A 9,222-nucleotide genomic window follows, 5' to 3' on the forward strand; every position below is an offset into this window, starting at 1 on the left:
CTGACACCAGATGTGAGGCTGTGCCATGGGGCTGCAGTGTGGGGCCTGCAGCTCAGAAAAGCCCCTGAGCACGGCGGAGGTGGTCTGTGATGCCATCAGAGCATTATACACCAACAATTACAAACACCTGCAAAAGCAAACAAGAACCACGTTCTGCAGTGATAAGAACCCACAGCTTAGCAGACAGGAGCATAAGGCTTAGGAAAAAGTTGCATTTCAGAGGTTGGTAGGGAATTTCACATCACACAGAGGCACCAAAACCAGAGCTTCTAACCACAGTGTTACCCAGGAGTCCCACCAGGCAGTGCTGGCATGATCTGGCGTGTGATTCCAGAACAAGGCAGCCCAGTATAAGGCATCAGGCAGTGCTGAAGAGATCTGCATTAAGGACAGGTCATGCCTTCATAGGTACCATTCCAGTGACAGCACACTGTCCAGAGGAAGGGCTCGACGTACAACCCTCAATGATTTACACTCCCACCAGTCAAGTCAGACAGACCAAGACTACGATGCTGACCTGTAACCAGGCACAGTGCAGCTAGAGCTCCTTGTGCAGGCACCAGAGGCAGCTTCCCCACCTCCAGATCTATAGGCAATATCCTCGAGTACTGTGTCCAGTTTTGGGCCCCTCACTGCAAGAAAGACATCGAGGTCCTGGAACGTGTTCAAAGGAGGGCAACAAAGCTGGTGAGGGGTCTGGAACACAGGCCATATGAGGAGAGGCTGAAGGAGCTGGGAATGTTCAGCCTGGAGAAGAGGAGCTCAGGGGAGACCTCACTGCTCTCTGTAACTTCCTGAAGGGAGGCTGTCGTGAGCTGGGGGTCGGCCTCTGCTTTCGTGTCATCAGCAATAGGAGCAGAGGGAATGGTTCCATGCTATGGCAGGGGAGATTCAGGCTGGACATCAGGAAGTATTACTTTTCAGAAAGGGTGGTCAGGCACTGGAATGGATGCCCAGGGAGGTGGTGGAGTCACCGACCCTGGGGGTGTTAAAGACTGGATGTTGTGCTGAGGGACATGGTTTAGTAGGAGCTGTTGGTAAGAGGTGAACGGTTGGACTGGATGAGCTTTTAGGTCTTTTCCAAACTTGGTGATTCTATGATTCTATGGTTTACATTAATTATCCTAAGTCACTATTCAAAGCAATGAATAAGCTGTTTAGAGAGAATAAATAAAAAGAGAGAAATCCCCAAGATCTTCTACTTCTCACAAGCCAGGAAATGCAGCAGGCATCCCTTCATCCTCACCACCACAAAGTGTCAGCAGTCCCAGCAGTGCCTGTCTCCAGTCCTGCCCCTTTCGAGTCCCTCTCCTGCCTCTGATGTAGCCCTGACCAGGCCCTGTTCTGCCCCTATTCTGTTTAGCCCATTCCTGTTCTCGTCTTGTCCCTGATCCTCCACCTCACCTTGCCTGTGTTCCTGTCCCTATCCCGACCCTACCACTACCTCCACACCTACCCCCACCCTTTTCTTTATCCTCCTATCACTGCCTGTCCCTCTCTTTTCCCTCTCCTGCCCATCTCTCCTGCCCCTGTCCCTATCACTCATCCTGCCCCTACCCCTACACTTTTCCCTATTGCCCACCCCTCTCCCTCTCCTGTTTCCTTCCTTTCCCTATCCTTGTGCTGTCCTTGCTCCAGGCCACTGACAGAATCCCCTGGCAGCCCACCACAAAGTTGAAGGGAAATTGTAAGCCAGGGGAACAGAAGTGTGATGAATGAGAGGGGAGGACAGAGAGGGCAGAAGAGAAGAAAGGACACAGGTAAGAGGAGCACAGCTAATGGGGCAGGGGAAAGCAGGAGATGGCAGGGGAGAATGGACAAGAGGGAAGAGCAGAAAGGCAGTGAAAATAGGATTCCTTGAAAATAAGTGTTTACAGCTTTATTGCAAGACAGGATGCCTCACAATAAGATGGATGGTTTTCCAATTCCTGAATTACAGAGGATACACAAACTGAGAGGGGTTAAAAAACCTAGCAAGAAAGTGCCACATTCTAAAGCAAACGGCCCAGGAACAATTCCAGCTACTGCGCTCCCTGGAGAGCCTCAATGGGACTCTCATCTGCTCACAGGGCCCAACGCGAGAGGATCAGCTGCTCTGGGGGAGAAGGATTGGGAACCATGTTCCAGTTTGTATCCTTGGAAGGAGGTTAGGGAAGCAGCTCCACGTAAAGACAAGAATGAAATGATGGCCAAGCTCCAATGCAACGGGTGCAGGACCAACAACCCCTCGTGGAGCTCCAAATATTTTAGAAAAACGGGTCCTCGCAAACTGTAAGAGCCTTAAATGACCCTGGAACAGAGGCCTCCTTAACATATGGGAACCCCAAGAAACGTGAAGGACAACTGGTAATTATTATAGGGTTGGGAGGGAAACAAACTGAAAATGTACAAACACAAATAGAAATGAGAATAGGAAACCTCCCACAACGGCTGCATCCTGTGATGACTGTCCCCGCCCCAGAATACATCGCAGGGATGGGCATTCTAAAATGACTAACACTGAATCTCCCCAGTGCTCAGCCCCAGTTTGGAATAAGGAATTGCATTCGTGCTCCGACAATTTCAGTGGGAAAAGTAACAATGCCTGCTGTGCAGATTCCTGCTGCAACTGAAGTAGTGACAGTGAAACAGTACAGGACCTGGAGGGGGGAGCATGAAGAGATATAAAGGACAATTAATGATTTATTGGGTGCAGGAGTTTTAAGTCAGCTACTACAGCTCGGAACAATCCAACATGGCCTGTCAAAAAGCGGTGGGTTGTGGGAGGAATTAAACAAGCTCACCCAACCTCTCACAGCAGCTGCAGCAGGTAGTGTTGCTTTAACAGAAGAAGCTCAGAACCATTCCAGAGCAGAGCATGCTGTAATTGATTTAGCTAATGCTAGCTTATTCATGATCCTGACTGCAGAGGAACGCCTTCCCGTGGCAGAGGTGACAAGATCCTGTCTGTAGATTGCCTCAGGGACGGCTGCACAGCCCAACCATCTGCCACAGAACTGTGGCTGAACATCTGCATGACACCAAACTGCCTCCTCACATGCAAACAGTTCATTATGTAGATGACGTCCTGACTAAGGCAAACCGAGGAAGGGGTGCAACAAATGCTGGAATTGGTTGTGGATCAGATGAAACAGAAAGGCTGGGAAATTCATCCTACTGAAATTCAAAAAGTGACATTTTTAGGAATTCAGAGGCATTTTGGGCATTGGGAAATACTACCCAAAACTCAACACAACATTTTAGACTTGGCAGTACCCTGTAATAAGAATGAGGCACAGCAGTGTATATTGGGCTGTTTGATTTTTGGAGACAGCACGTTCCATACCTAGGACAAATTTTAACCCTGTTGTTTATATACAAAGTGACAAGGAAGAGTTGGAGGGGGAAACAAACAGCAGGTTGCCTTTGAATTAGCAACAAAGGCTCTTCAAAGGGCCTCAGACTTAGGGCCCATGCAAAAAGCAGAAACAGAGTTAAACGTGTCTGCAAATGGGGCACGTGCCAATTGGAGCTTCTGGCAAAAACATGGAAAGAAAAAGGTTCCCTTGGGTTTTGGAGGAAAAAAACTCATGTCATGAGAGGAGTAATGGATGCAGATTATCAAGGATGAATCAAATTCCGTTCAACAGCGGTGAACAAGATTTAATTAAACCCAAGATTTAATTCAAACCCATGATAGAACAATTACTGATATTGCCAGTTTTAAAACAAATTGTGAGAAAAGGAGATCCACCTCACATCACCACCGCTCTGGAGAACTATGTACGTAGTACATAATTTTATTTTGCAGATCCTGCATGATTGGATTTACCCGCCTACCAGCACGGTCCATTTGGAAAAAGACACCATCCATGTGCCTGGATGTGAAGAACGGCCTCACCTGAAATTATCCCCAGTGCCTGCTGTCAGAGCTTGTGACCTGAGTGCAGTGATGGCATTGCTAACGGCACGTTGCCACTGTGACCAAGGCACAGGTTGGATGAACAGATTGATAACTTTAGGACAAGGTTGAACAACTTTGCTCTTCCTTGCTAACTGCCATGTGTGTGGAGGCCCAGGAGGATGGGAACACTGGCCGTAGATGGCCTGCGCAACCCAAATGGTGGGACAGCAAAATGAGTGCAGCCCATGAGGGAACAGAGCTCTGGGCCAGGACAGCAATCCCTGCCAGATGCAGCAATACAGAGAAATGATCAGAGAAACGGGGAAAAATACACAGAAATTGAAACACGACCAGATTACTTCACATGTCCCACACCTGTGGTGACTCAAAGACCACACCTGCCACGTCTTACACAGCGAGGCTGTGTCCATACCAGAATTAAGTTTTGACACGAGATTTCTGACTTACGAATATTAAAGCCTTCTTCATAGTTTGAAGGAAAGGGCTGAGCTGCTGGAGGCTCTGCTCAGCTACATTTCTGCCCGTCTCAAGTGCAGTTCAAGTGTAGATTTCATACACAGCAAGGTGTGAAGAAAAGCTCTCCCTCCAGTCCTAGAGTTAAAGAAAGTTCAAGCAGTAAATATCAAGCTATAACAAAGTCCAAGCTTCTGAGTTCAAGGACATCCTCTGAAGCCTGATTTAAGGCAATAAAATTCACCTTCTTGCCTCAGGTTAATATCTCCAAGCTATTTTCAAAGATCTTTTCATTTCCTCCCGATACATTTGCATACAGCTAGTAGAACAAACAGAGCTAATAAAGAGACCCAAACACACACAGTGAAGGCGTGAAAGTCCAGCAGTTCCAGCAGTGGGGGAAACACGCACCTGAGATCAGAGACTGCAGGGAATGCTCCTTTGTGGGTGGGATTTAAGTCACACCAGGCACAACGCTCTGCTTTTGAGAAAGGCTGCTTTAACAGCACGCCGTCTGGGAAAGCACACTCTAACCAGGTTTGTGAAAAGCCTCCCAAATCCTCACAGTCTTACTGCTCTGGGAAGCACGAGGTTCTCTTCTCAAAAACATTTCTTACCAGTGCATCCAGCGAGCACAGACATCCGATGTTGTGACAAAGAACATGGGCAGAGACCAGCAGGTTGGAAGGTTGTCACCTTCGGGCCGGATCAATACTACAGATATCCGGCAAGCCCTTCTGTAGCAGAAACACGACTGCTAAAGCTGAGTAACGTCCAGTGGGTGAGTACGAGTAAGGTGAGGCTCAGCACAGTGCTGAGGGATCCGATACTGACATGTCATTGCAATTCAGTGCACAGGTTGGAAAGGCAGTAAGGTGGGCCCGAAGATGGAAAAGGACACCCGTGTGCTGCACTGTCACGCTGGAACCACGTCAATCACTACTCTCAAAGCGTGTATCTGCTAAAAGGCTGCAGTGTTTGAGACCTCCAAAACAATCTGCATCACCAGACTAATCAGCACTTTATGAATGCACACCAAAGACCCCAAAGTTCCTCTCAGAAGAGACGAGTAAAACATCCTTACAATACTTCCACATACAGGAATCTACTTCTGACTTTGTAATTCCGTATTATAAAACAAAAGAAGGCTTCTTTCTTGCAATACCAATTCTTAACAGCAGTTTTACAATCGAGTATGAGAACTAATCCACTTACCTTTACAGGATGGAGTTACTCAAGAATACCAGAGTTTGCAGATTCGGAATGCCACACCTGAGGATTTTTCAGAAACTACTGCAATGAAACACAACATTAAATAAAAAATAACCCAACACAGCCATGTAATCTAAACTGACCTTGAAAGCTATCAGTGTCTAACTACTGTTTTCCTGTAGTTGTGGATCTCATTAGCAGCCACCAATTTACTCAGCCAGCCTTTATAAACCTTACTTTTTCATAACTACACAAGGGCTGATCCAAAAGTAATGCCTCCTGTCTTATAAAGCTGGCCCACAACATCACAGGTGGACGCTGGTGGGATGACAGCAGAGGCTGAACCTTCCTGCCAGCATTCAGTTACATTTTGCAGCCGTGCCACAGACGGCAGCAGAGGGCCAGAATGGCAGCACAGCACCTGGCTCGGAAGTGCTCATGGAGCACAGGGTGTCCCTGAACTCCTCCACACTGAAAAAATCGCACCACTGACATCCATCAGTGCCTGCAGAACATTTATGAAGCCCGACACGTGGAGGTGAGCGCAGCGAAGCAGTGGTGGTGCATTTCAGCAGTGGCAACAGCAATGCAAGACGAGCCACCCAGACAGCAAACGGATTTATTTTAATTATTATAATTTCTTTTTAAACAAGCACAGCACGCAGGCTCTCGCTCAACACCGGAGGGAAAAAAAAAAAACAACAAAACGATAGTTAATGGTGGTGACCATGTTGAAAAACAGCTTTGTAGCTGAGAACTCGCCCTATGTATCCGTTGCCATTTCTGTGGAAATAAATAGGAGGCATTCCTTTCAGAGCAATCTACGTACCTCAATAAGCCATCATCCTAATAATGCAGTAATACTAATAATAGGAACAGAAAAACACAGACTCTCAGAATATCTTTTGTGGGGATGGAACAACAAAACCAACACTGCAGTCAGCTGCAGTTATTCCCTGGGAAGGAACTGATGCCAGCAGAAAGGTCATGACCACTTCCAACAGTCAAACCATAGCAGCATGTCAGAGCACGCAGCCTTGGAATAAACCCCAAGGATAAACCAAACTGCATCTCTGTTCCAGCCATTTTTTTCTTCAATATACACACAAAGACTGGGAGGCACTAACCCTACACATTCATTGTACCACTGTGTTGTATGGTAAGAAGAAAAGCAGGAAGTTTGAGACTTTGTCAGGCACAGAACCTGCAGCACTGGGGGCGAGCAGTTCGGAATTCTGGTATCTGGTCGTAATTTGTGTGCATGCACAAGAAGCAGTGCAACTCACTTCACCAAATGTAAGTCAATGCAACCAAACGTATTGAAGGTGTACTTACAAGACTGAGGTAGAAAGCTGCTCGCTGAGTGGAAGGTTGGAAATGAGGCAGGGGAGGCCTGACAGATTGAGTGATTGTCTGGAAAAAGAAAGGAACAGAAGAACTGTTCAGATGACGTGACAGCCATTTTTTTGAACGCTGTTACATATGCAGTAACGAGCAAAGAATGAAAATCAAGGCATTTGCCTTCGCCATCACCATATGTGCCACCTCTCTGCAGAGCTGCGGCACAGGCAGCACAAGACTGCTGGCACAGTAATTGCCAAGCCACGTTTTCAGAAACCAGCACGACAAAGTACTTCCCTTTTACCATGCACAAAGAAATGCTGGCTTACACAGACGAGAGTCTCAAGTGGGACAAGAATACGGAGGCACTTCATTCTATTTTCTCAAACTGAAAGGAATCAAATGTCTACTCAAGGATAAAACAAAGCGAAAAAACAAACACCCATGGAAAGCACACTAACCTTTGCAGGCCCTTCAGATCAAAGTGCTCCAATAGCAGTAGCTATAGAAGCTGTTATGCTCTACAGTTCCTCTGGTAGCTTTGTGGTTGGAGGTGGTTATCTTTCCGTGGGCTTTGGAGTGTTTGTTTTTAAGCACCAGTAAGAAACATCACCAGCCTTTTATCTGCACATCAATAAAGCAGAGAATACAGCTCTGAGCAGCCATCTGCCAGGACTTGTTTAAAGAAGCAGTCAAGGGAGTCGACAAGGCCCCATTTTCCAGGTCTTCTGACTTGGTCCTCAATGCAATCTGTTGCCAGGACCTTGAACTTCACAGCCACAGCATGCAAATACAGTTTAATAATGGAGTCTTACAGAAAACAGTGGCTGGCCTGAAATCATGCATCTGTACACAGATGAGCAAAAAGGGCTCAAGCCAGGGCATAAGATTTATCACATCATATAAATGCACAATACGTGCACTTCAGGAGAGATCCTGAATTCTCCGATAAATATGCTCATTTAAAAAAAAAAAAAGTTAAACTCAGTAGCTTCCTCAAATTAAAATCCCGAATATACCAATAGCAGTTGTTCAAACACACAGCGCTGGACATTTGCAGATGGCAACAACAGCGCAGATCATTATTCCTACTGCCGCGGCTGCAATGATTCAGGTTATCACTTGACAGCTGTCAGCACTGTACCTCGCTAACTCAGGGTGGGACTCCAACCCACAATCCCTGGAATTGACGTGAGTTCTAGATGGTTATGAACTCGTGATTACCAGTGCCCAAGCGCTAGCCTAGCTTACAAGTGCTAGCCAGAGGTGGGGTCGAACCCACAATCCCTGCAATCAGACATAGTGCTACAAGGCACCTGTCCTTCCCGGTCATTACCTTCCCTGCACTAGTCCACCCGCAGGGTAAAGCCCTTCCGCGTGGGGCAGCCCCTCACGTCTGATGGAGTCCCCGGCTCCTGTGTACGCCTTACGGAGCCTTCCCTTTAAACGTACCTGGTCCGCTTCCAGATGGTCCCCGTCTGTCCCTGCAGTGATAGGATGAGCAGGGGGAGTCCTACCAAGAATTCTCGGGGCGCGCCAAAGGCGTCTCCCTCCTCAACTGGTCCTGCAGCCGAACAGAGAGTGTCCCATCTGGGGTGCCCTAATGATCTGCGGAATCAAACTCATGAACCCACGTCAGGTTATGAGAGCAGATACGTCCTTCTTTCAGCGCTGCGCCACACGCTGGGTGCAAGGGGGATCGCTCCTCCTAGCTTGCGCGCCACAGTGGGGTCTCGATACATTTATTAGCCCAGACATACATATTCAGTAGTATTACCCAAAACGGGGAAGCAGCGCGGCCGTGGCAGCAATGCAGGGAAACCTGCTGCGCTGCAGCGTGTGCCCAGTGCCTCTGGTCCCGCTGCTGGGCACCACCGGGTGCAGCCTGGCTCCGTCCTCTCCGCACCTCCCTACACCGGGAGGACCGAGGACGCGGGGCGGCGGGGCGGCTAAGCGTGTCCCTCCCCGCGCGGAGTCCCGCGGCTCCGCCGTCGCGCCGCCACCACCACGCCGACCCCCCATCCGCGGACGCCATTGGAGGAGAGCCCGCGCTCGCCCCCCTCCTCCGCGCTGCCATTGGTCGGTCCGCCGGATGGGGCGGGCGCTCCGCGCGGGGTCCGTTCCATCCGCGGTCGCGCCGTTATTGCGTCATCTTTGCGCGCGTCCTGCCTGGCCCCGGTTGGGGCTGCGGGCAGAGGACGAGGAGGGCGGGGACGCGGGGACGGCAGTGCAGCCCACCCCAAGCAGAGTCCAAGTGCCCGCACAGCAGCACCTCCACGAGGAGCGGGTCGGCATCGCTGTGGAGCAGCCGA

At 49.0% G+C, this 9,222-nt stretch overlaps 1 long non-coding RNA gene across 2 annotated transcripts; it reads right to left on the bottom strand.

The window, feature by feature from the left end:
• Nucleotides 1-6: 6 nt before the first annotated feature.
• On the bottom strand, nucleotides 7-8,816 carry LOC122193352. 2 transcript variants are annotated; one of them, XR_006182874.1, is made up of 5 exons: nucleotides 8,363-8,816; nucleotides 6,905-6,982; nucleotides 5,573-5,650; nucleotides 4,352-4,495; nucleotides 7-127 (listed from the first exon to the last, which is right to left on the bottom strand). It is a non-coding gene; the product is annotated as an uncharacterized LOC122193352 (long non-coding RNA). The 2 variants fall into 2 exon arrangements; XR_006182875.1 differs by lacking the exon at nucleotides 8,363-8,816 and adding an exon at nucleotides 7,372-7,571.
• Nucleotides 8,817-9,222: the final 406 nt, after the last annotated feature.

The sequence above is a fragment of the Lagopus leucura genome, unplaced genomic scaffold (assembly GCF_019238085.1).
Source record: "Lagopus leucura isolate 7727_CA_CO unplaced genomic scaffold, USGS_WTPT01 34936-0_obj-0_obj, whole genome shotgun sequence".
NCBI classification, from domain to species: Eukaryota; Metazoa; Chordata; class Aves; order Galliformes; family Phasianidae; genus Lagopus; species Lagopus leucura.